The sequence below is a fragment of the Aquarana catesbeiana genome, linkage group LG05 (genome assembly GCF_042186555.1).
Source record: "Aquarana catesbeiana isolate 2022-GZ linkage group LG05, ASM4218655v1, whole genome shotgun sequence".
NCBI lineage: Eukaryota > Metazoa > Chordata > Amphibia > Anura > Ranidae > Aquarana > Aquarana catesbeiana.
The window spans coordinates 195,625,699-195,650,514 of record NC_133328.1 but is presented as its reverse complement, the minus strand read 5'-3'; the positions used below and the strand labels follow the sequence as shown (position 1 = coordinate 195,650,514).

At 44.3% G+C, this 24,816-nt stretch overlaps 1 pseudogene; it reads left to right on the top strand.

Moving 5' to 3' along the window:
- Window positions 1–10,038: 10,038 nt before the first annotated feature.
- Window positions 10,039–10,149, top strand: LOC141146428 (U2 spliceosomal RNA; annotated as a pseudogene).
- The last annotated feature ends 14,667 nt before the right edge of the window (window positions 10,150–24,816 follow it).

Here is a 24,816-nt window from a genome sequence, read left to right as displayed (position 1 = left end):
ACATTACACCATCATAACACGCACCTTATCATAGTCGTACCCTTTCTTTTCTTTCCCTTTCTTTGTCTTTTTAACTTATCCCTAACCCTATTCCACCCCACCCCCTCTCCCCTATACCTCAATTCCCACCCCCCACCCCCCTCCCTGTGGCTCAATCACATTAACCTAGCAGCCCATGTTAACCTGATATAGAGTTAAAATAAGATATAGAGTTGAAATATAGTTCCTGTATTGCCAGTTATCCTACCTGCCTTTCAACACTCGTTGCCACAAGTCTCCTTTAAAGCTACATTAAGGATTTCCCAACTCATTACTCATTCTCTGAATCCATAATTCCCATATATTTATAAACTTCCTGTAACTTCCTCTTCTAGTGTAGGTTGTCTTTTCTGTTCTCACCAATGTATTCATTGTTCCAACCCATTCTTCTGGAGTAGGAGGAACCGCTGACAGCCAGGATTGCGCTATCAGTTTCCTCGCTTGGTATAGGCATCTTACCACTGCTGTAACTTTATAACCATTCCCGATATTCTGACTGATTAACCCCAGCACACAAGTCTTAGTCTCATATTCTAATCTAATCCCAAACCTGGTTTCAATAATATTTAGGATCTCGGTCCAGTATCTGGCTAGTTTCGGGCATCTCCACATCATATGTATGAGATCGCCCGTCTCCAGACATCTGGGGCATTTGTCATCTGATCTGCGACCGAATCTATAAAGCTTCTTAGGGGTATAATAAGCTCTGTGCACCAGCAAAAGGTGCGAAGCCCGCTGCAACGGAGAGACCGACACCAGTGGGCCAAGCACCAAGATCCTATCCCATTGGTCATCCGCAATCCCCCTATCTGCCTCCCACCCCTCCCTGGTGCGTGAGAGCGTTTGAATACTTGTCATTCAGGCCATCAACTGTCTGTAGATCCCTGCAATCAAGCCCTTAAAGCTAGTTGACTGTACTACTTTATTGAGAAGTGAAACTTTACACCATTCCAACGCCTTAATCTTAAATTGTTTATCCAAGGTGTGCCTGATCTGGAGATAATAATAAAATGTTTCTTTTGGAATTCCAAACTCTCGTCTCAGTTCCGTAAAAGATTTTAAGACATTATCAGTAAACAATTGGGCCAACCAGATTAAACCATACCCTTTCCACAGCCTATTTTTCCCTATAGGGTATAGCTCCTGCAACTGCCCATTATTCCATATAGGTGAGAACTCCGTAAAGCCCTTGTATCCCATCTCAGATTTCACTACCTGCCAGATTCTGGTAACCAGCTTATATGTTGGGAGCGCTCGACAGAGAGACCCGGCCTCCAGTGCCCCTGCTAAAGATTTATGTGGGTTGCCTGATAACATAATTTCCGTATTAGTGTTCACCTCCCCCGTATGTTCACACCCACCCAGTTGTTGCATCTGAGCAGCTAGGAAGTACATATATGGATGGGGGACCGCCAATCCCCCCTCCCTCCTGGGGCGCTGCAATGTTTGAAGGCTAATCCTGGCCTTACCCTTCCTCCATATTAACTCTCGAAAGAGAGAGTTTATTTTAACAAACCAATCTCTACTAATCCAGACCGGTGAATTGTGGAGTATATACATTAGCTGAGGCATCCAAATCATCTTGACCAGGTTTATTGGGCCCGCTACTGATAGAGGGAGCCGACACCAAATGTCCTTCTTCCTTTTAAATTTTTCTAGAAGTGGAGCTAAATTATCTCTAATATATTGATTTGGGTTGCTGGATAACACTATACCCAGATATTTAAATTTTTCCACTATCCTGAGACAGGGTATCCCCAGGGGGAAAGAGCCACTAGTCGAATCAATCGGGAGAAGTATCGACTTCTCCCAATTGACTGTCAATCCCGAGATCCTCCCAAATCCTTCCACTAACTGCATCGCTTTTACCAATGATGGCCCTGTATCCCCCAAAAATAATAGGACGTCGTCAGCATATATTCTTTCCACTCCCTCTTTCCTTTTAAATCCCTGCAAGTCCAGTGAGCTTCTTACAACCTACGCAAAAGGCTCCATTGCTAGGGCAAACAGCAGGGGTGATAACGGGCACCCCTGCCTTGTTCCCCTTTCAAGGGATAACCTTTCCGAGTATGCGTTATTTATTTTTAGTCTGGCGTTAGGATGTTGATATAATATTTTAAGCCAATTAATAAATAGCGGTCCGAAACCGTATTTCTCCATTACCCACCATAAATATCCCCATTCCAGCGTGTCAAATGCCTTGGTGATATCCAAGGACAAGACAACGCTGGACCCTTTGTTCTCAACCGGGGTCTGAAGGTTCAGGTATGTTCTTCGAATATTTTTACTGGTAGATCTATTCCGTATAAACCCAGATTAATCCGGATGGATCAAAGTAGATATACACCTATCTAGTCTAGTTGCCAGGACTTTTGCCAAAATATTGACATCGGAACCCAATAACGAGATTGGTCTATATGAGGAAGTATCCAATTGATCCTTCCCCTCCTTCTGGATTAATACTCTAGTCGCTTCAGACATCGAGGATGGCAATCTACCAGCTGCAGCCGATCAGTTCAGTGTCTTCAGGAGCTCTGGGACCAACACCTCCTCATATTGTTTATAAATTTCAGATGGTAATCCATCTGGGCCTGGAGACTTCCGATTAGGCATGTCTACAATGGCTTGCCTTATTTCCTCCAATGTTATTGGAGCATCAAGGCTATTCATATCTGTGGCCGATAGAACCGGTAGCTCAGTTCCTTCCAGGAATTTCTCCATCTCTCCCTTTTCCAAACAGTGTCTTGACCTATATAGCTTACTATAGATTTCAAAAAACATTTCCCTAATTACCCCAGGATCTGATGAAATTTCCCCTTCTGTTGTTTTAATCATAGGAATTGTTGAGGAAGGAGAATTAGTGTTAGCCAATATGGCCAGCATCCGGCCCACTCTTTCCCCCTCCCCAAAACTCCTCTGTCTCTGGAAAAGTTTCTTATTTTCCGCCATGCTAATTTTTTCCATTTTATATGCCTGTTGCTTCCTTACCCAGCATTCTCGGTTTTTCCGGGCTTGGATCTGACACATATTTTCTCTCTGACGCCAAAACCTCCTCTCTAATAATCTCTCCCCTTACCCTTTTGATATCTGTTGGATTAGAAGCCCTCTAAGGTATGCTTTTAAGGAATCCCAGACCACCCCCTCCGATGCTGAACCTGAATTGAGTTCAATAAACTCTCTTAGTCTTGCATTTATCTCATCTCTATTCCCTATTATCTACATCCATATAGGGTTTAGTGACCACATCCTCTGGCTGCTACTATCCCATGTGGTTAATGTTACTATCAGTGGTGAGTGATCTGACACCCCTCTTGCCCGGTATTCAATTTTCCTTATTAATGGTTGGACTTCTTGGTTACCGATGGCCAGGTCGATACAGGAGAGAGTGTGGTGGGACCCTGAAAAGCAAGAGTATTGTTGTACATTAGGTCCATAGGTCGCTCCACCCAATCTCCCCAAGGAACTGAGCCAACTGGCCTTCTGACACTCTACCCCCATTGGACCCAGGGGGAAACCTATCTAGCCTGTTATTCAACACGGCATTAAAATCCCCCACTACAATAACCGGAACATCTTTTTTATCCTCCAGATACCCCACCAGTTGGAACAGGATCTCCATCCTAAATGGGGGAGGAATATACAGATTTGCTATGACAAATGGCCTACCCTCAATTAAACAATACATAAAAATAAAACAGCCCAACTTGTCAATACTGATATCCCTGCAGGAAAACATCAACCCTCTCTTGACCAAAATACTCACTCCTCTAGAATAAGAGGAGTACACTGAGTGGTATTGTGTCTGAAATTTTTTATTTCTAATTTGTAATTTAGTCTTGTGACAGGAGGGCCCGTGGAAGTCAGAATATATCTTATGTCTAAGTCACCCTGTGCCATCCTGGCACAGGGTGAGTGAGAAAATATATCTTGGACTACTTAAAATGGGACAGTAATATTTGTCCACAATATCTCCCAGGATGTATGTAGAGACTATTATTGGTTTGGTTGATTCTGATCTCAACCTGTTAATTGAGTGAGCTGATCACATTAGCCTCCAGGACTGGCTAGGAGCCGAACTGTTGATGAATAGGCTGAGGAGGGGGGAGATTGTTGTTTGTATTGTTAATTGTAATTAGCTCCAGCTATTGTGTTTATACTACTGTGTGAAGCTCAGTGCCCACAAGTCTGTCATCTGGTCTGGGTACATTTTTTAGTTAATTAGCTCATGTTAATTATGTTAATTAGGTTACAGTTGTATTGTTAGAGGAGGTTCCAACGGCATATAAAGTCTTGTAATTTTGATTCTAAATAAAGTGAGTTCATGGTAGCAACAAGCAAGTGATATCTGTATACAGACTGGGAGGAAGTGGTATATGACGGAAGCACTCAAGCGCAGTGTGGGACGTTCCGTGACATTGGTGGCAAGCAGCGGGAAAGCTTCCTGCAGTCTGGGACATCCAAACTTCCATCTGGATCCAAGGTTCAGATAGCAGGAGAGGAGAGGTACAGATACCAGCCGCCATGGATGAGGAATTCAGAAGGAGGTTGCGAGAGATGCAGATACAGCACAGAGGACCAGTATCAGAGCAGGTCCTGCTGGGATGGTGTGATTCTGTTCGCTGCAAACTCTGGAAGGAAGCGCTAGCCCGTGAGCAGCGACACCAGGGAAAAGTTCTCCCCTCCATCGAGGAAAGGTACTGGTCGCAGTACGGACTTCGGGTGCGGTTTTTGGGAGAAAAACCTCACAAGAAGCAGACAGCTGAATTAAGCAGGCTGGTCTGGGCAGAGATAAAGCTGGATGAGAGCTACAGAGCCCTCCGGTGGCATGTATCCCAAGCATGTCCCTGGATAGCGGATGACAGCCCAACGGAAGGCTTAAGCTACGGCGGCTTGGGACTGTTGTATGTGAAGCTGACAGGGGACTCTAACTTTGGGAGTGATTTGGAGTGGCGGGTGGATGAAATCATGGATTTCAGAGAAGGGTTACTGAACATTTCGTAAGTGCACTGGGCACAGGAAGATTTGGAGTTTCTGGCCGTTCAGGAATGGGAGCTAGAGATTGCCTACAGACGGCTGCTAGACATTGCTCAGTGCCAGGGCTGGGCTCCCTTTGCCTGGGACTATCAGGAAATACCAACTGACAACCCGGAAATCCTGGCTGAAGAGTCGGCAATGTGGCAGAGCAATAGTGTGCTTTGCCAACCTGCCCCCACAGCTAGGGAGGCGGAGGTCTTATGGCGGATGCAGCAAGTGCTGACTGACCTTGATGATCCTGTTTCTGCATGGGATGATCTTGGATGGAGGAATGTGCCTGTCCAGCAGCATGTCAGAGAATCTGCAGCGGAAAATCTGGAGATTGCCATCCCCAAACCTGAAGTGCTGACAACCGGGCAGAGCTCTGCTAACCTCTGCCAAGCACTGATAGCATCTTCTGGATTCCATGGACAGGAGATGGTGAACCTCCATCCCCAGACACCAGTTGCAGATGCAGGGGATTTGATAGACTTTTCTGCTGAGGAAGAACCATCGGGTGAGCCCCCAGCAGAAAAGTTGGGATTAGGGCCAAACTTCATTGCGCTCTGCTCAGCACTGATGGCATCTTCTGAGTTCCACGGACAGGAGATGGTGAACCTCTATCCACAGACACCAGTTGTAGAGGTAGGGGATTTATTAGACTTTTCTGCTGAGGAAGAACAACCTGATGAGCCTCCAGCAGAAGAGCTGCTATTGGGGCCAAACTTAACTGTGCTCTGCCCAGCACCAACAGCAGTATCTGTGGAATTACAACAAACTTCTCCAGCTGAAGATCTGGCAACCAGACAGAGGGTCCAAGACCTCTGCCCCACACCTGTGGCAGTTTCGGAGGCCCAGGGTGAGAAGGTGGCAATCACTTCCCAGCAGCAGATACAGGGGGAGAAGGGAGAGGAGGTGTGTGTTGTCCCTCCCCAACAGTTGGTCAGGGTGGAGGAAGCAGCCTTCCCTCCCCAGCAAAGATCAGTGCACCTGGGAGACAGTACCATAGACATGTCGTCCAAGCAACCAGATGAGGGAATGGAAAAGGAAGCAGCCGGCTCACCTCCCCAATGGCAGCTACACAGTTTGGGAGTGGAGGAAGCCAGCCTCCTGCCCCAACGGTTAGCCGGAGCGGAGGATGCGGAGTCCCCAGCAGAAGTGCTGGCAACAGGGCAGAGTGTAACCAACCTCTGCCCAGCACCGGCAACAACTACAGAGTTCCAGGGAGGTGGGGCAGTCGGCCTCCCTCCCCAACAGTTAGCCGGAACAGATGGTGTGGGGCTTCCAGCAGAAGGGCTGGCAACAGGGCCGAGGACTGCTGGACTCTGCCCTCGACTAACAGAGGATGGATTTCCTGTGAAGGTGGATGGGACTTCAGTCTCCACCTGTATACCCCAGGGATGCTGGGCAGTGGGCCCAGATCCCCAACAGCATGACAGAGTGAGCCCAGACACCCTGTCTTCTCTCCAGCGGCAGAAAGGACTCCAGGGAGAAGGGCCAGTCCAGGCCTCTCCCCAGCGGCAGATACGTTCTCTGAGAGAAGCAGAGGTTGGCTGGGTGAGTAATGCTTTGTTTGGAACAATTTATTTGGGGTACTGTGTGGGTACAGGCAGTAGAGGACTGGAACTACTTACTAACTTCGGAGTCAACCCGTCTGGGGTCTCCTCCTGTGTTAGTCTTCTGCCGAAAGGGGAGAGATGTGACGGGAGGGCCCGTGGAACTCAGAATACATCTTATGTCTAAGTCACCCTGTGCCATCCTGGCACAGGGTGAGTAAGAAAATATATCTTGGACTACCTAAAATGGGACAGTAATATTTGTCCACAATATCTCCCAGGATGTATGTAGAGACTATTATTGGTTTGGTTGATTCTGATCTCAACCTGTTAATTGAGTGAGCTGATCACATTAGCCTCCAGGACTGGCTAGGAGCCGAACTGTTGATGAATAGGCTGAGGAGGGGGGAGATTGTTGTTTGTATTGTTAATTGTAATTAGCTCCAGCTATTGTGTTTATACTACTGTGTGAAGCTCGGTGCCCACAAGTCTGTCATCTGGTCTGGATACATTTTTTAGTTAATTAGCTCATGTTAATTATGTTAATTAGGTTACAGTTGTATTGTTAGAGGAGGTTCCAACGGCATATAAAGTCTTGTAATTTTGATTCTAAATAAAGTGAGTTCATGGTAGCAACAAGCAAGTGTCGCCTTGTTTTGTGCTCAGAGAGGTTGGAATATCTGATATCTGTATACAGACTGGGAGGAAGTGGTATATGACGGAAGCACTCAAGGGCAGTGTGGGACGTTCCGTGACAAGTCTCGTTGGTCAAATGCGTTTCCTGTAGGCATATCAATTCAGCCCCACAAGATTCCACTTCCAAAAAAAGTGTCTTTTTTTATAGGATCACTCATCCCCCTGATGTTCCAGGAGCTTATACCAAATGTTCTAGACTGCATTAAATAAATAACATAAAAAAGTACCAGTAATAATAATTAAAAAAAAAAAAAAACAATCAGGGAGAAATTAACTCCCTATTTAGCAACTTAAATATCAGGGCCGAAGGGGGAGGGTGCTCTAATACCACGCTATTATATAGAAAAAAAAGGAAAATTTCCATCCTCTATTATAACAAAACCGCTCTAACACATGTGCCCTTCTTCCCAACAGCCAATTGGCATTTTGCATCAAATCGACAATAACCCCAAGTACTACAGTCAGTGTTAATATTATAAGGGGGGAACAGGGAAAGTTTGAACCGAGAACCCTATTCTTTCTTATTTTTGTGTGATTTAAGTGCGTATACTTCATCTCTTTCAACTTCTCAAACTTTATTAACGGTGCTCTATGTTTTTTTACCCTTATTATAAGTGAGCCCTTCTTCACAACCCGTTGCCTATCTTGGCCTACCCTAGGGGTCTTCCTTGTGACCTTACTAACCCCCTCAACCAGAACCATCCACACCCCTACCCCCCACTCTAGATATAACTCATTTATACAAACTATCAGTCCCTTCACTCCCCTCTCCCCCTCCCCCTCCCCCTCCCCCCCCTTCCCACATCCCCTGTGATCCTATCACCACAAGAGCCAAAAAGGCCCCTATCCACAACCCTAGTATTACTCTCATCATCAACTACATTAAGCCCTCTCCCTCCCAGCCCATGCTGCAAAAAAAGAAAATAAAAAAAAAAGGCGAATCCTGTATATGAGAGGAAAAAAAAAGAGAAAAAAGGAAAAAACCTGCATTACGCATATACAATTAGCTTTTGTCTCTATAAGTTCTTTTTGTTCTCTTCAAGCCATTCCGTGACTCCTCCAACTGAATCAAAAAAGTTAGTTGACCCTAAAGCCACCACTCGCAGCCGCGCTGGATATAAAAGCGCATATGGTATGTTAAGATTCCGTAAAGTTCGCTTAATATCTAAGAAACCTGCTCTTCTCCTTTGCAAGTCCGGGGAGTAATCTGGGAATATCGATATTCTAACACCGTTATAAAAAATATCCCCTTTTTCTCTCGATCTCTGCAGCAACTTCATCTTATCTTTGTAACTAAAAAACCTCATTATTATCGGTCTAGGGCGGCCGCCCGAGTGTACAGGCCTGGAAGGCACTCTATGTGCTCTCTCAATAGAAAAGAGATGCGAAAAAGTCTCAGCCCCAAAAACCTCTTTAAGCCACTTTTCCATAAACTCTTCGGGGCAAGAGCCCTCACTTTTCTCAGGGAGACCCATTACTCTCACGTTTTGTCTTCGCGACCTATTCTCCCATTCATCCATTTTGAGTTTGTTGGTGTCTAATTGGGCTTGTAATTTTTTAAAGTCCTGCCGCATTGGAAATACAATATCTTCTACTTGATTAACCCTTTCCTCCAGGCCATTAATTCTCTCCACTGTTTTCCGAAACTCTTGTCTAATGCTGCAGAATTCTTCCTTAAGGTCTCTTAGCTCTCTGCACATCTCACTCAGCGAACTCTTGAAAGCATTAATTGCACACAATACCTCCTTTAAAGTAGGCTCCTGCTCACTGGCTATGTTTAAATTAAGGGTGGCATCCGTGGTCTTTTCCAGGTGCCCCTCTCAGGACTTTTCTTATTCGCAGCTCTCGGGTTGGCCGGTGGGATGTCAGTTCCTTTCCCCAGGCTCTTTCTGTCTCCGGGACCTCCCGCCAACACTTTCCCTGGGGGCGCTTGACTGCTCTTAGCGGGAGACTACGATGGAGTGTGTGCAAACTTTTCTAATTTTGCTGCAGCTGACATTGTAGGTGCATATTGATTCCCTTTCTCCTTGACTGAGTGGGTGGACTGTGTGGACGAGTTCTCCTGGGGCTTATGTTGCTGATCCTCCCCCTTTTTCCTAGTCATAGTAAAGTGGGGGCCTCAGTAGCAGGCTAAATAGAGCTAACTCGGTAAAAAAGAGATAAAATATCAAAGAGTCCTCCTTCAGTTAAGATGTCCAATAACAGAAATAGACCCCACGGCACCCTGGCAGCAGTGACCACAATCGCTATGCTTTAGGATTATTTAAAATATTTAGAGTTCCGCTTCCTTTACCTTGCTTCAATTCCATCCCCGTCCCCGGGACCACGGGGAAGACAAAACCAAGCCCGAGACCGTCCACCCGGACTTTCTCTGGTCGTTACTCCAGCGTAGCGTGCCTGATGCGGCTGCTGCCGATCCCCCCCTCCACTGTCTCAGGCTCGCTCCGCTCGACCTCTCACGATACCTGCAAGACGTCGCTGGGAACGCTGGGAACTCAGACGCTGAAGCAGTGCCTCGTCCAGACTCCTCTTCCACAGCACGGCGATGCTGCAGGTTCTCCCGAGCGTCTCAACTGTCTCCGCCGCCAGTCAAAACACACTCCCTCTCACACCGATAGACAGCAGGGGTCCGCAGGTAGGAGCAAAGAGGTCACAAAGGTATGGCCACGCAGGATAAGCCTAAACCAGGATAACAGCCAGGATTGCAACGCTAGTGCGGCATCAGGTCTGAGAAATCGCTTCTCGGCCTTTTGGCTAAGATCAAGTGTAGTATCTGTTCTTATCAGTTGCCAGAGGAGGCGATGTTGGCCCGACCAATAGTGGGAAGGGCGCATGCAAATCCGATGGTGTAATTGGACCTGGACAGACGGTTGAGGGAAAGTCATCACCTGTTGCCCATGGGGGCTTCAGTGGGCCTACCCAACCAGTCTAGAAAGGACCTCCTGGTGAGGATGGGTGCTGCACATGGGTCTGGCCGGAGGGTCGGGTCCCTGGCCTTCTGGCCTGGATTGTGGTAGCTCTAGCTACGGACAGTTATTTGGGAGAGAACGCTTACTACCCCTTTGAGGGGGGGGGGAGTGGCTAGTATCTCCCGAATGTAATTAGGTAGGAGTGATGGGAGCGACGGTGGAGCCTGATGGTAAAGGGCTCTCACCAAGCTTCTGGATCTCCATGCCTTTCTGCCTGTGGTGGGGGCTGCTGTGGTCTGGGCTGTGGGTCGGGGTTGAACTTGAAAGCCTATGGAGTAGTGCCCCTGGAGTGGCAGGCCAGGGGTGCCATAGAATCACTGTGTGTGGCAGACACTTTGATTTTGGGCACCAAGGTCACTACACCATATAACACGCTTTTTAAGCACCTGCCTCTTGGGCCGGGCCTTTTGGCTAGGACCAGAGGAATTTTTTATTCCTGGCCGGAGGGCCTGGTCATCGTTTCACACAATGGCCACTTCTTCACTCTCCTCTCCACTATCCCTTTCCCCACTTTTTTATTTATTTGAAACCTATGTTTGTTTTGTCACGTCTTGTTTTTTCACGTTTTGCACGATGAGTAAGGATGCGGGTCCTCGGGCCAGCCCTGAAAGTCTTGGGAAGGGGTGGACATGGCCTTTTGGCTTAGTTCGCCCTCTCTCATGGGGTCTCCCTTCGGGGGAGCCCCACCTAGTACTTGGGGGGGTCCTGTTTCGGCAGGCCCTCCAGAGAACGGGGTCTGTCTGGTTTCGGCCAGATAGACCATTGTAAGTACCTTTGTCCCCGCAGGAGCATAACGCCCCGGGGGATCAGGGAATTGGCACGTCTGTGTACCCGTGGCACTTTTTTGTGAGCACTCTTTATGTGTGTGCACATTTTTTATGCACCGGGTGAAGTTTTTGGGGTGTGTTTTGCACGCCATAGGCTTTCAATAAAAAAAAAAAATCAGGTCTGAGAAAGGGGAAGAGCACACGCTCCACCACTCACTCCCGCATCCGGTCACGCCCCCCTCCTGTGTATTTCTAACACTGAACTTCTGCTATGATCTCTAACATCCAGTGAAAAGACAGGAAAGTAACCACATGACTTCAGCATGCCAAATCATGCTGAGGTGTGGAACAGCCAATCCTTGCAGAGCTGCTGAAGAAAGGAGTGGGGGAGGGAATTAAAAAATACTGCATGTCTTAGGCTGGTGCACAAGATATGTAAATCACCTGTCACTCACAGCAAGGGGGAGTATTTGACAAAGTTTTTCTCTGTTTGTCAAGATTTATCTCACTGAACAATAAAAGAGGATTGCTCAGAGATGGATTAACTCTTTGTGGCAAGACTGGGTTTAAAAAATAGGAAATCTTATACTCTACAGTATGATATTAAAAAAAAAAAAAAATCGGGTTTACATCCACTTTAAGGAAGTTCACCTGTAGTGAAAATAATGATGTGTGGTGAACTAGTTATGGTACTATGATCCTAGGCAGCCCCTCCTATCGTGATGAATTGTTCATTAGATGATCTATTCTTGGGTGTGGAGTTGGGATACCTGATATAAACAGTCCTATAGCTTGCGTCCTTTATTGGTTAAGAATGGAATTTATAGCCAATGCATTTTGGAATTCCCTGCGTTTTCCATTGCTGCCTCTAATTTATCTTGCACAGCCCTTGGCATCCTTCCTCCAACCATCAATTTTTCATCCACTAGTTTGATCTGCGTCAGTCTTTGCTCCTCAGTACTATAACTTGCATGAAGTAGTTCATTATTCCCTTCCACCTGTACAGCATCATCTCACCAACATTGCGGTCCCACCAGCTCTGTCAGCTCACAGTGTCCCATTCTCCCTGAACATCTGCTTGACTTCTTCTCCACATCATCCTTCAGCTTCTCTTACTAATTAATAGTCTGAACACAGTCCCCTATTAGTGTGATCTACACAGACACATTCCCACTTGGGTTCTTATCAACTCAGCTTTGTTTTGTGTCCTACAGCTCAATTAAGCTTATGTTTTTTTATTTTTTTATTCACCAAGCCATATGACTGTTTATATCAGGCGCTCATATATGTTGTAAGGAGTAAGCACAAAGAAATTGTATCATTCTGCAGGGATGACTGTTCTTAGAATATGTAACTTGTTACCAAACTGAGCTGGAACCTCCTCCTATAACTGCTTTCTATATTAACTGCTGTTTCTCTTTAGATTAGACATGAGATCTGGAGCAAGACATTTGACAGGACTAAACTGTAAGTGTCAACCTTAACTTCATGTCAGATCACATAGAGCAGATAGTTGACCTTATTCAGTAAAAAGTTTTATTTTTAAGAGCTAACCTTACATGCAGCGTTCTACAGCAGCCAACCAGAATTCCCTCTTCTGAAGACAATCCATAACAACCAAAATTTTGATTAGTTGCTACTAGTTAGTGCATTTTCTGCATTTGGATAAAGTAGGATAAAGTTGAATTTTTATTGCTGTCTCTGGGGAGATTTGCCCTCTCTTTGTACTGGAGACCATTGTCACTGGGACAGAAAGTGATGGAAAATGCACTTTTTTAAAGTTGACACTGAAATAGAAATAGGAAGGAAATCTTCAGTGGAGAGTGGAGACACAAGTGAGAGTGGATTTCCGGTACTTTGGAGAGATTTCCTTTTACTTGCTGTTGTGTCTGTGGGACTGAAAATGAAGAGAAATCTCTCTAACGAGACACAGACAACAATACAAACTGCACTTAGATTTTAACCATTCTTTTCCCTAGTAGAAGTTTTAAATGTTGATATTGGGGATTGGCTTGCAGCAGTGATCTACAAACTGAACTGCGGCTCTTTGCTTGCCTTTATCCGGCTCTTGAGGCACTATTCCTGCCACTGACATCAACAATGGGGCATTATTCCTTCCACTGACACCCAACGATGGGGCATAATTTCTTCCACTAAAAACAAAAATGGGGCACTATTTCTCCCCCTGATACCAAAGGTCGCATTGTTTAATCCAACTGGGCACAGTATGGCCCCCCCTAAATTCTGAAGGACAGTAAACTGTACCTTTCTTTACAAAGTTTGGAGACCCCTGGCTTACAGCATAGAGCTGGATCTCGGAGGAGGTAGGTGGGGCAGAGTGCAAGCCTCAGTTAAACTTTAAAATGAAGATACAAAATAGGTCATTAAAGCTGGAACCTGAGACGATCGAATAAAAACAATATAATGTAGTTATGTGATCATTAGAAAATGTAATATTTTTAAACTAGTGTAAGTACTTGAAATCTGTGTCTTGATTTCAGCCTCATGTAAGGCTTCATGTACACGGGATGTTATTACAACCTCTCCTGAATGATTTAACTTGACAGATAGTAACCCACGTTTAAAACGCCCGTTTTGCCGCGTTTACATGCCGTGTTTTGCGGCGTTTTGCGGCGTTTGCCTTTAGAAGCGTTTCTAAAAAAATTTTTTTTTTTATTTTAAATGGCCAAAAACGAAAAACGCCTATAAACAAAATGTGGCTAAATGCGGGTTACCGTGTTTAGCTGCGTTTAGACGCATTTGGCATCTGAAACGTCAGAAACTTCGGCGTCTGAACCCATTTTTTTACTTTCGAAGAAACGCTGTTAAACGCAACTGCCTAAAAACGCCAATAAACGATACTGTGTACATGGTCACATAGGATAACATTGAATGAGTTCAGGGACAGTTGAAAAAAGCGTCCAACTACCTCTGAACTTACGTTTTGCAGCGTCCAGTGTACATGGGGCCTAATACCTCATACAATAGAACACAGATGGAAAGATAATCAGCCTGCCCATTGCTTTTTCACTGTCAAATCACACTGTCAAATTCTGAAGCAGAAAAAAAGTAAGGACATCAACATGGCTTTGTTGACTGGTAGAGCTGTGTACATCATATGATTGGCTGTACAGAACTAGCAAAACCCTTAGTTATGCAAATACAGATGCCATGTATGTATTGCAACTATGTAGCTTTTCTTTTGCATGGAGTTTGACTGTTAATGCATTTTGATGCATTTTTCTCTGTATATGTTTTGCACATGTTTAACATTTGTATGTATAACATATATATGAGGTATGTCTTATAAGGTCCCTAGGTAATTTTTAATATTGGTTAATTTCAAAGGGTACTTACATTCATTGTATGACATGGTAAGAACTAGTTTACACTAACATGTTTACACTAACATGCGGTGCAATGCAGTGATATTCAAATTTCTAATTGCACCCCAACGCACCTGTGCTGCAGTGCACCTCAACACACAGTAACATATTACCATATGTTCTGGTGCACTGTGTTGTAAAAAAAAATGATGTACAGTATGTCTCTTTTGCAATGCCTTCTGGTTCATTCAAATCAACTGGCTGCTTTATTGCATTGCATGTAAACATGCAGTATATTATGCATTAATGCAGTGCACCAGTGTGACTTTACTTCTGTACAGTGGACCTGAACACAGAAAGTGAAGATTATAGGGAACATCTAGAAATGTTTATTGTGGATAAGCAGCAAAATATACCTTTTACTTAAATCTACCCCCAAAAATTCAGTACAAGGGACATTACTTACTAACATTGGGATGTGTCCCTTATACTACTGGCTCCAGCTTTCATTGAAATCTTCCTCCACCAAACAATCCTACCCACCCAATAATCTTCCAATGCGGTGTGCACTCATCAAGAGTGCAGACTATTCCGCTTTTTTAATCTGCTTTCTCCAGTCATAGAAACTAGCTTTAATGATGTGTGCCCAATCTCGGGCTGCTGCAGGGTTTGTTAATTATCTTACTTCTACTCATTCAACATTCTCCATATGTTTGGCACTGAGACTTGTAATTCTGGCTGCAGAACATTGATCTCTATGTGTTGCTCACTTGATAATACCTCCATTCATAAAAAATAAATAAATACATAAAAAAAAAAATAGCATTCTTTTCAATGAATGCAAGGCACTATGTCATCATAGGAAGGGAGATTGTGACGTTTAGCTGCACCTCCTCCGATCAGAGTGCCTTGCATTCATTGGAAGAATGCAAGGGGCTGTTATGAATGGAGGAGAGGTTCATAGTGATCAGCTTACTGAGTCTTATGCAATCACAATTGCAAGTTTCAGCACTTTAAAAAATAGGCTGTTTAACTTGAGCTTACTGTAAGGTAATGGAACTATGTCAGTTAAAAAGTGAATATGTTGCAGATGTTGTGTTTTCTTATATAAGACAGATGTAGGCAGGTGCCTACACGGGGTTAATGCGTCTGCCTGTGGAAGCACTTGTTTCCCCTGGCTGTGCTGTTTCCTCATGTTAGTTGAGCCAGCTAGGTGCCAAATGTTAAAATGTTTCTATGTTTCCTGTGTCCTCAGGTTGAACTGAGCTAGGGGTAACCAGGCTGTAAGGGTTAACTCTTTTCCTGCCATTCTCAGTTGTGTTACCGCCCCCTACAGGTCAAACAACATAAAAGGGGCTGCCTCCAAGCCCCTTGGTCAATTCCTGGGGAAATACTGCCAAAATATAGCTGGTTACTCTGCTGGAGTGGTCACCCCCTTGGGGGGGCGGGGGGGTGATAGGAGCCTTATCAGGGTTCCTGGAGATGGTCTCAATCCTGGGTACCTTATGGACTCTTAGCTGTTAATCATGGATTTACTGCCTTTTTGGATTACTGCCAATCATAGACTCTAAGGCAGCGGTTCTCAGCCTCAGTCCTCAAGTCCCCCAACAGGCCTTGTTTTCAGGTTTTCCTTTACTTTGCACAGCTGCTTTAAATCAATATCAGTGACATGATATTGATAAGAGCTATTTTATCTAAGGGAAGTTCCCAAAACATGGCCCGTTGGGTGTACTTGAGGCCGAGGTTGAGAACCACTGCTCTAAGGGACACACTACCTCCTGTGGATTATTGCCTTAATGGACTTTTGCCTTAAAAAGTATTGCTTTCTGGACTTGCATTTTGTATAAGTTATGCACACTCCATGGAATGTTAGAAGAGCACTGTACAAAAATTACGTTAAACTGCAGTAACTACCTCAGTAAACGATTTGTGTTTATTTGCTTTGCCTGGTCTGAAGTCTCTTCTGAAGGGATGCTTGTACAGTGTATCAAAAGAACTAGGCTTGCAACACTAAAATGGGACGGAGCTACAGGAAGATGCAAAACATAGGTCTAACACACAGAGTACTGGTCAGAGGAAGTTAATGTGTTGCTAAGGACTACAGTGTTTGTGTCAAATGCAAGGCAGCCAATCAGCCAGGAGACAGGTGACTGGCAGGGGTGACGGTTCCTCTGGTAGGAAAGGGGGTTAAGTGCTTGGCCCCATCACTAATGGCTGGTTCCCCATTTTTTAGGAAAGGACCCACAGCACAGAGTGCCCAGGGATCCAGCCTGGATTCACGGGAGAGAGTGTCTAGAGGGGCTCCTGGAGAAGAGTGCAAGCACACAGGTTGGAGAAGGAAAGAGAGAGTGCTTCCTGTATCCCATAGCAAACATAGAATGGGTCACTAGGTGGAAAGGCACACACCCCCCTCCACATAGGCAGAGGAATGAAGCAACATGCAGAGCTGTTGTGTGAATAGACAAGCTGTGTGCTTGTCTACCGCTAAGATCCCTCCCCAATGCAAATTTTCAGCTACTGTTATCTCGTGTGTCAGAGAACTTGTCAGAAGTGACCCTGTTGATAACAGGGGAATGGAGCAGCAGAAAGACACGGTACCTAGAGCTTTGGAGAGAGATGAGTAAACACTACAGATATATGTGCTTAGATCAAATTTAATGAATGGGGTTCAAAATCACTTTAAGTGACATCAGTGTAATGGAGTCAGCACAGAGAACAAGGAGATAATGGTATTATTGTAGCTCACTTCTAAGCTTGTTCTTACTGTCGATTGTCACATGACCGCAGTTCCCACCCTGAGGTTAGGCATTAGTGAGTGCAGTTCCACTTGTTCCCCGCATGGGTTCCTAAGCCCCGCCCACAGAGACATATTGTATAATGTCAATCAGGAACAAAGTGGGAGAAGGGCCAGGGCCTTCAGATGGTCCTAATTGGCTTGTTTTATGAACTACAATTGGAAAAGACATACTCATACCTGCCTCTGCTATATGTCTTCTTGGAAATGTTATCCAGATTGTAACTGTGGTAGTAGTCATCATAGTTGGATGCAGAGTCATAGATTGAAACTGTGAGCCCTGATGCAAAAGTTGACCTGGGGCCCCCCATTACCACCCGCCACTTCAACTATGCACCAAGATACTTCTACCGCGCAGCAAGATACCTCTACCACACACCAAGTGGCTAAAGAGTTATTTCAGATCTTTATTTACTGTACATAATTCAAAAGTTTTTGAGAAACTTTCCACATACCTCGCCAATTCCCTTGAATACCTTGAGTTAGGCAACCTTTGTTAGGCAACCTTTGATAGGTGGAGATCTACCTGAACAACATGAAAGAGATCAAAGATTAGCAGGGTTCCGCACTTTTTTTTTTTTTTTTTAAAGAAGTTAACTAGCAAGGCCAAACTAAGCAGTAAGAAAACCTTAGAAAAGTATAATAAAACAAATGTCACTGAAAAAATATAAACTTAGCCTACCTTAACAGTGGATATTGTCAGTCAGTAGGGCATTGGACAGTGTCAGTAGGGCAGTTGAAGGTGTGTGGACAGTGTCAGTAGGGCAGTGGACAGTGTCAGTAGGGCAGTTGAAGGTGTGTGGACAGTGTCAGTAGGGCAGTGGACAGTGTCAGTAGGGCAGTTGAAGGTGTGTGGACAGTGTCAGTAGGGCAGTGGATGGTGTGTGGACGGTGTCAGTAGGGCAGTGGATGGTGTGTGGACGGTGTCAGTAGGGCAGTGAATTGTGTGTGGATGGTATCAGTAGGGCAGTGGATGGTGTATGGACGGTGTCAGTAGGGCAGTGGATGGTGTCAGTCAGTAGGGTAGTGGACGGTGTCAGTCAGTAGGTAAGTGGACTTTGTCAGTAGGTTGGAGGATTGGGTGAGTAGAGCAGTGGACAGTGTCATTCGTTTTTTATTTAATTTTTTAATTATTTTTTACCATTTTCTTTTTTGTTTACAATTTTATCATTTTTAAAAAAAAAATTTTCTAGCGGCCCTATTTCTAGCAGCCTTGCTTTGGTGAAATACACAGTCCTTAATCCTCATCTCTGCAGCCTCAGCTGCACAGAATGACTGAACAGGAATGACTGTACAGAGCTTCCCAGTTACTGACAAACCAAAGCACAGTGAAAACATTTTATGAATGAACACAATTATCATTACTGAACACTCAACAGCTCTTTCCCCCGCTTACATCCTGAAGATCCCCTGCAGTTGGCAGGAGAGGAGGGAAGTCAGCAGCACTGCGGGGAGGGGGGGCACACAGGGGACCCAGGCAGCAAGAGTAATCTGGACAGGAGGGCTGGCAGAGGCGGCATATAGAAGAACCAATCACCTCTATTTTCCCCCTATAGCTGCTGAATGCTGGCAAGAGGGAGAGGGTTAGAAGCCAGTCTTCAGCAGCTGCAGGAGGAAAATGGAGGGGATCGGTTACAGTATATTCCACTCCCACCACCCCTCCTGTCCAGATATAAAAGCAAAAGTTACAGGGAGGCCGTCATTGCCACCCCTGAAGCTACTACAGTGGTTGGATGCTTTGGGGAAGTTCATGTTACACCATGGTAGTCTGGAATACTTGTAAGACCCTTTTTAATAGTTTTTTAAAAAATTCTCTTCATAGGAAATCTGTCATGGGATAAACCACTGCTGAATTCTCCTTCAGAGAATACTATTGGCTGGCTGCCATGCTGAGTCTTTGGCTTCTGTACTTAATAACCCAGAACATATATAGAGATAATCAATTCTGACCTTTAAAGCTGAGCTCCAGAAGAAAATTTTTTTCCTGTCTTTGCTGGTGCTATCCTACCTTCAGTGAATATGTAGTCCAGGGATATGGAATTAGCGGACCTCCAGCTTTTGCAAAACTACAAGTCCCATCGTGCCTCTTGCTCTGCCTCATGGGACTTGTAGTTCTGCAACAGCTGGAGGTCCGCTAATTGCATATTCCTCACTTTTTTTCTCATTTTTATCTTGAATAAAATGTTATGTTTTTTTTTTCAATAGTACATTGAGGCACTAAGGGACCCTATTGCGAAGCAAAAAAAAGGGGGGGGGGGCACAGAAAGAGCATGACAAATACCTTTAGTAGCACTTTACATTTTTATTACTTTGGTTTATAATTAAAAGAAACTACCTCAAATTTACATACAGTTTGTATTACCTTTATTTTGTAATTATGAATGAAATGGCTTGTTAGCATAATGTATAAAGCATGTGTAACAGTATGTGTTTGTGTTATCCATTATGTCTGTTTCCCCAGGACATTCTATCATTTTTTTACAGTTGTGCTAAGTATGCTGGCCTTGGTGGCTGCTGTTATCATTTATTCAATGGAATTCTCAAATTCCAAGCTCTTTTCATACTAGTGATGTGAGGTTTTTCTATGTACTATGCATTTATAATGAAGTTTTAAGAAAATTGGGACCACAAGCGGCTTGGTCATCGCTAAATTTAGCCATTGACCAAAGGTCTTACACGGTCTTATATTCACGGCCTATCCTATATAGGCCGCTGCTGCATCTGATCACTTTGGATGAATTGTTATTACATGTTCATTACATGGTCTGTTCTTGGGTGTGGAGTTGGAGTGCCTGATATAAACAGTTATAAAACTTGGTTGGTTTATTGGTTAGTGGAACTTCCGCTCATCTGATTCCCCCCCCCCCTCCGGTGCCACGATTGGCACCTTTCAGGGGGGAGGGGCGGTGCAGATCCCTGTCTACTACAGGTATTTGCACCAAATTCCTGGAATAGACTCCCGCGGGAGTCACGCCCCTTCCCGCACCCCCCCCCCCCGCTGTCTCCTGGGAAACACACAGCTCCCAGGAGATAGCGGGGACCACTTAGGAAGCACAGCGCGACTCGCGCATGCGCAGTAGGGAACCGGGAAGTGAAGCCGCAACGCTTCACTTTCTGATTCCCTCACAGAGAATGGCGGTGGCAGCAGCTGAGAGCCAAGCGATTGATTGGCTTCGGCTGCCGACATCGCTGGACTCCAGGACAGGTAAGTGTCCATTTATTAAAAGTCAGCAGCTGCAGTATTTGTAGCTGCTGGCTTTTAATAATTTTTTTTAGGTGGACTCCCTCTTTATTACTTTCCCTTGCATTCAGTAGTTTGTTCTTCCCTTCCACCTGAACAGCATCGGCTCACCAACATTGCAGTCCCACCAGCTCTATCACTTCACAGCGTCTCTTTCTCCCTGAACATCAGTTTGTTGACACAGTCCCCTATTAGTGTGATCTACACTGACACATTCCCAATTAGGTTCTTATTAAAACAGACCATGCCTCCTACCATTTTCTCCTACTGCATTCCCCTTCGCAAATTCTAAAGGCTGAACTGGCCAACAAAAGTAGATTTTCATTCATCTTTGTTGAAGAAGCCAGGAGGAAAATTGTTGGCTGAACGCTGATTCCATCCAATCACTGTTGCAGTATTTTGACTGGAAGACGTCTGCTTATGATGAAATGTGTTGGGCAGAGCCTCCTCCGTGATATCATCGTGTACAGGAACCAAAATTAGAACTTGATGCCACTATTGCCGGCTTGGGGAATACTCCTATATGCGCATATGTGTTTACGTCTGTACTGTAAGTGCGGTTTTATGTTCAATAAAAGGTTTTATGCGGTTTACACTATGAGAAGCATTTAGCTGTTTGCTTCACATGGTTATACGTTGAGCTCATCGTATATTTGAGGAGCTGTGTGGGCGACCAGTGTTGGGATTAATGTGGAGAGTCACCACTGTATTTGAGCCTTTTATGCGTTTTTAACCACTCTGAGCAAGGGAATCTTCGCATCTGGTAAGTCTGCATTTTATCTGCACAGTGATGATGGGCGACACCGGTGTTGGCAGAGGAAGATAGAAGTTGTGAAGTGTCTTTTCCTTCCCTTGAAGTGGATTAATGCTTCCAGTTTAATTTATTTCACAATGGACTAATGGTCTTTTTTCACAATATTGTTTTTTATTGCATTTGAGTCTCTTCAAAGGGGGGGCATATATTTTCTACTCACTGTGGACTTTTTTGCACATTTATTGTGGACTAATTATTTTCCTATTACATCCTGTAGTTAAATGATCTTACACTTTTTTTATTCATTATGAATTTTTCTGTATATTGTTTTTGATTATAATTGAATTTATTATATGATTTACACTGGTTTATACATAGAGCACCAACACTTATTACTGTTGCATTAGAATACAATAGCTGCCAAGGCAATGTTCAGCTATGAGCTGACTGAGAGAAATCGATACGTGCAAGGCTGGCTTTACTTCCTGCAGCCCAATAAGGTCTGTGTTTAAAGTTTTTTTTTTTTTTCACCAAGCCATAAGACGGTTTATATCAGGTGCTCATATTATACTATGGGGGTTATTTACGAAAGGCAAATCCACTTTGCACTGCAAGTGCACTTGGAAGTAAAGTTGCTGTAGATCTAATGCCGCGTACACACGAGCGGACTTTACGGCAGACTTTGCCCGGCGGACTTTTCAACGGACTTTCTGAATGAACGGACTTGCCTACACACAATCAACCAAAGTCCGACGAATTTGTACGTGATGACGTACGACCGGACTTAAACAAGGAAGTTCATAGCCAGTAGCCAATAGCTGCCCTAGCGTGGCTTTTTGTCCATCGAACTAGCATACAGACGAGCCGACTTTTCGACCGGACTCGAGTCCGTCGGATAGATTTGAAACATGTTTCAAATCTAAGTCCGTCCAACTTTTGAGAAAACAAAGTCCGCTGGAGCCCACACACGATCGAATTGTCCGACGAAATCCGGTACGCCGGACCAAGTCTGCCGTAAAGTCCGCTCGTGTGTACGTGGCATAAGGGGTAAATCTGAAATGAGTGGAAGCTCTGCTGATTTTATCATCCAATCATGTGCAAGCAAAAATGCTGTTTTTTATTTTCCTTGCATGTCCCCCTCGGATCTACAGTGACTGCACTTGAAAGTGCACTTGCAGTGCAAAGTGTATTTTCCTTTAGTAAATAACCCCCATATGATGTAAGGAGTAAACATGAGGAAATTGTGTCATTCTATAGGGATGACTGTTACTTGGATATGTTAATTGCAACATGTAAATTGTTTCCAAACTGAGCTGGAACCTCCTCCTATAACTGTTTACTATTTTAACTCTTTAGACATGAGATCTGGAGCAAGACATTTGACAGAACAAAACTGTTATGCCCCGTACACACGGTCGGAATTTCCGACAGAAAGAGTCCGATGGGAGCTTTCCATCATATATTCCTACTGTGTGTATGCCCCATCTGACTATTTACGTACAGGGCATTCGTGTTCACCTTAACTTTGTGTTCGATCATACAAAGAAGATAGTTGACCTTATTCAGTGAAAAGTTATTTATTTTTAAGAGCTGACCTGCGATCTACAGCAGCCAACCAGAATTCCCTTTTCTGAAGACAATGACAGTCCATAACAAATGGATTTAATTGGTTGCTATGGGTTACTGCATTTTTAAGTTTGGATACAGTGGGAAAAGGTTGAATTTTTGTTTCCAAAAATGTTGCCCCTGCTGGCTCCAGAATAGAAATAGAGGGGAAATCATCCAGTGGAGACACGTTCTATTAACAAGTAAGAGGTGATTTCCCTTACCTTGGAGAGATTTCCTCTTACATCCTGTTGTGTCTGTAGAACTGAAAATAATAGGGAAATCTCTCTAATGAGACACAGACGGCACTTAAAGTGGTTGTAAACCCCCCTGAGACATTTTTACATATAGGTAAGCCTATAATAAGGCTTACCTATATGTCCTGAAAATATCTCTTAAACGTGCCCGTTTAGGAGATATTTACCTTGTAGTGCATCGATGATGTCATAGGCGCATGCGCAGAAAAGAAACAGCCCTCTGTGCTGTTACTTCCCCAGCGTGTGGCGTGATTGGTGGCTCACATGGCTCCGGCCAGTCACAGAGCCGGAGTCTGTGGCCCCAGAAGGAAGAGGGGCGAAGATGGATGCTTCCAGTAGACATTGCGGGCTTGTTTGCAGGTAAGTGCCACAAAATGGGCTAGTATGCGATGCATACTAGCCCATTATGCTTTTACGTATAAAAGGGAATAAAGAGGAAGTAAAACCCATCAAGGTTTACTTCTTCTTTAAAGGAGTATTAAACCCAAACGCAAACATTTATTATATTGCAGATTACCAATTCGTAGATGTAATGGCTGCATTCGTTTTCTTTTTTAGGCCTTTTTTCCTTTATTTTCATCTGGTGATCCAGCCAGTCAGGCTGTTGTTTTTCAACAGAAGATGCTCTCCTGCAAATGTAGCAGTTAGAGTGTTGAGACAAATCATTTATACTACTGATAGGGTTGCTTACAATGATCCGCTTTTATTCATTCATTCAAAACCTTTATTTCAAAATAAAAATAAACTTGTTACTGTAACTGCTAACTAATTTAATGTAACTGCAGTGTTGTCTGGAGTTTGGTTTTAATTTGTCAGTGTATCCAAATCTGTTAACAGGTCTAACACTTGCCCCCCCCCCCCGCCTCACACTGACTATGATGCTGTCCAAAGTTGCCCCCTGTGCTCCTTTATCCAGAGGGGGAAGCACTCTAATACAGGAGGTGTGTTACTGGCCAGATCACCTGGTAAAAAACAAAGCCTAAAAAAAATAGAAAATAAATGCAGCCACCACATCTTAGGATTGGTAAGCTGCAATATATAACATTTTTGGTTTGGGGTTTAATACCGCTTTAACAAGAACTCGTTATTGGAGAAGGATGTTATCATTGTTTTACATATTCTTAGTTTTTCACAAGTTTTTATTATTGAGAAGATCAATTGTAAATTTTATCAATTGTAAAAAAAGAAATGGAGGGTTTATTCATGTATAGTTATGCTTGTTTGGTTCTAGCTATGCTACAGAACCGTTATCCGTACATCTTTAACCATTGCAAAGGATGTATTTTTACTTAGTTGTTCAAAAAACTGGCAGAAATGTAAGTACCGTATTCAATGTCAATCAATGCATTAGCAGTACATTGATGAGCAGTGTGTCATGGACGGAGGTCTGTATTCACTGAAAGAAAGACAGTCTGGGAGCATACCTATAAGTAGTGAGGAAGCAGCGAGTACTGACAGTGAAGCATAGCAGGCCAGATAGCCGTGGAACGTGCCAGGGACTGCATAGAGATGATACAATATTTTGGGGTGCGCTTAGAGCAGGGGTCTCAAACTGGCAGCCTTCCAGCTGTTGCAAAACTACAATTCCCATCATGCCTCTGCCTGTGGGAATTATGCTTGTAACTGTCAGCCTTGCAATGCCTCATGGGACTTGTAGTTCACAACAGCTGGAGGGCCGCCAGTTTGAGACCCCTGGCTTAGAGGCATGGGGTGCAGAGTGGCGAGCTTGGAGTCACTAGATGATACAGGATGCTCTGGGGTGCACTAGGGGTCATGGCACCTACAGGGCTGCTTTTTCT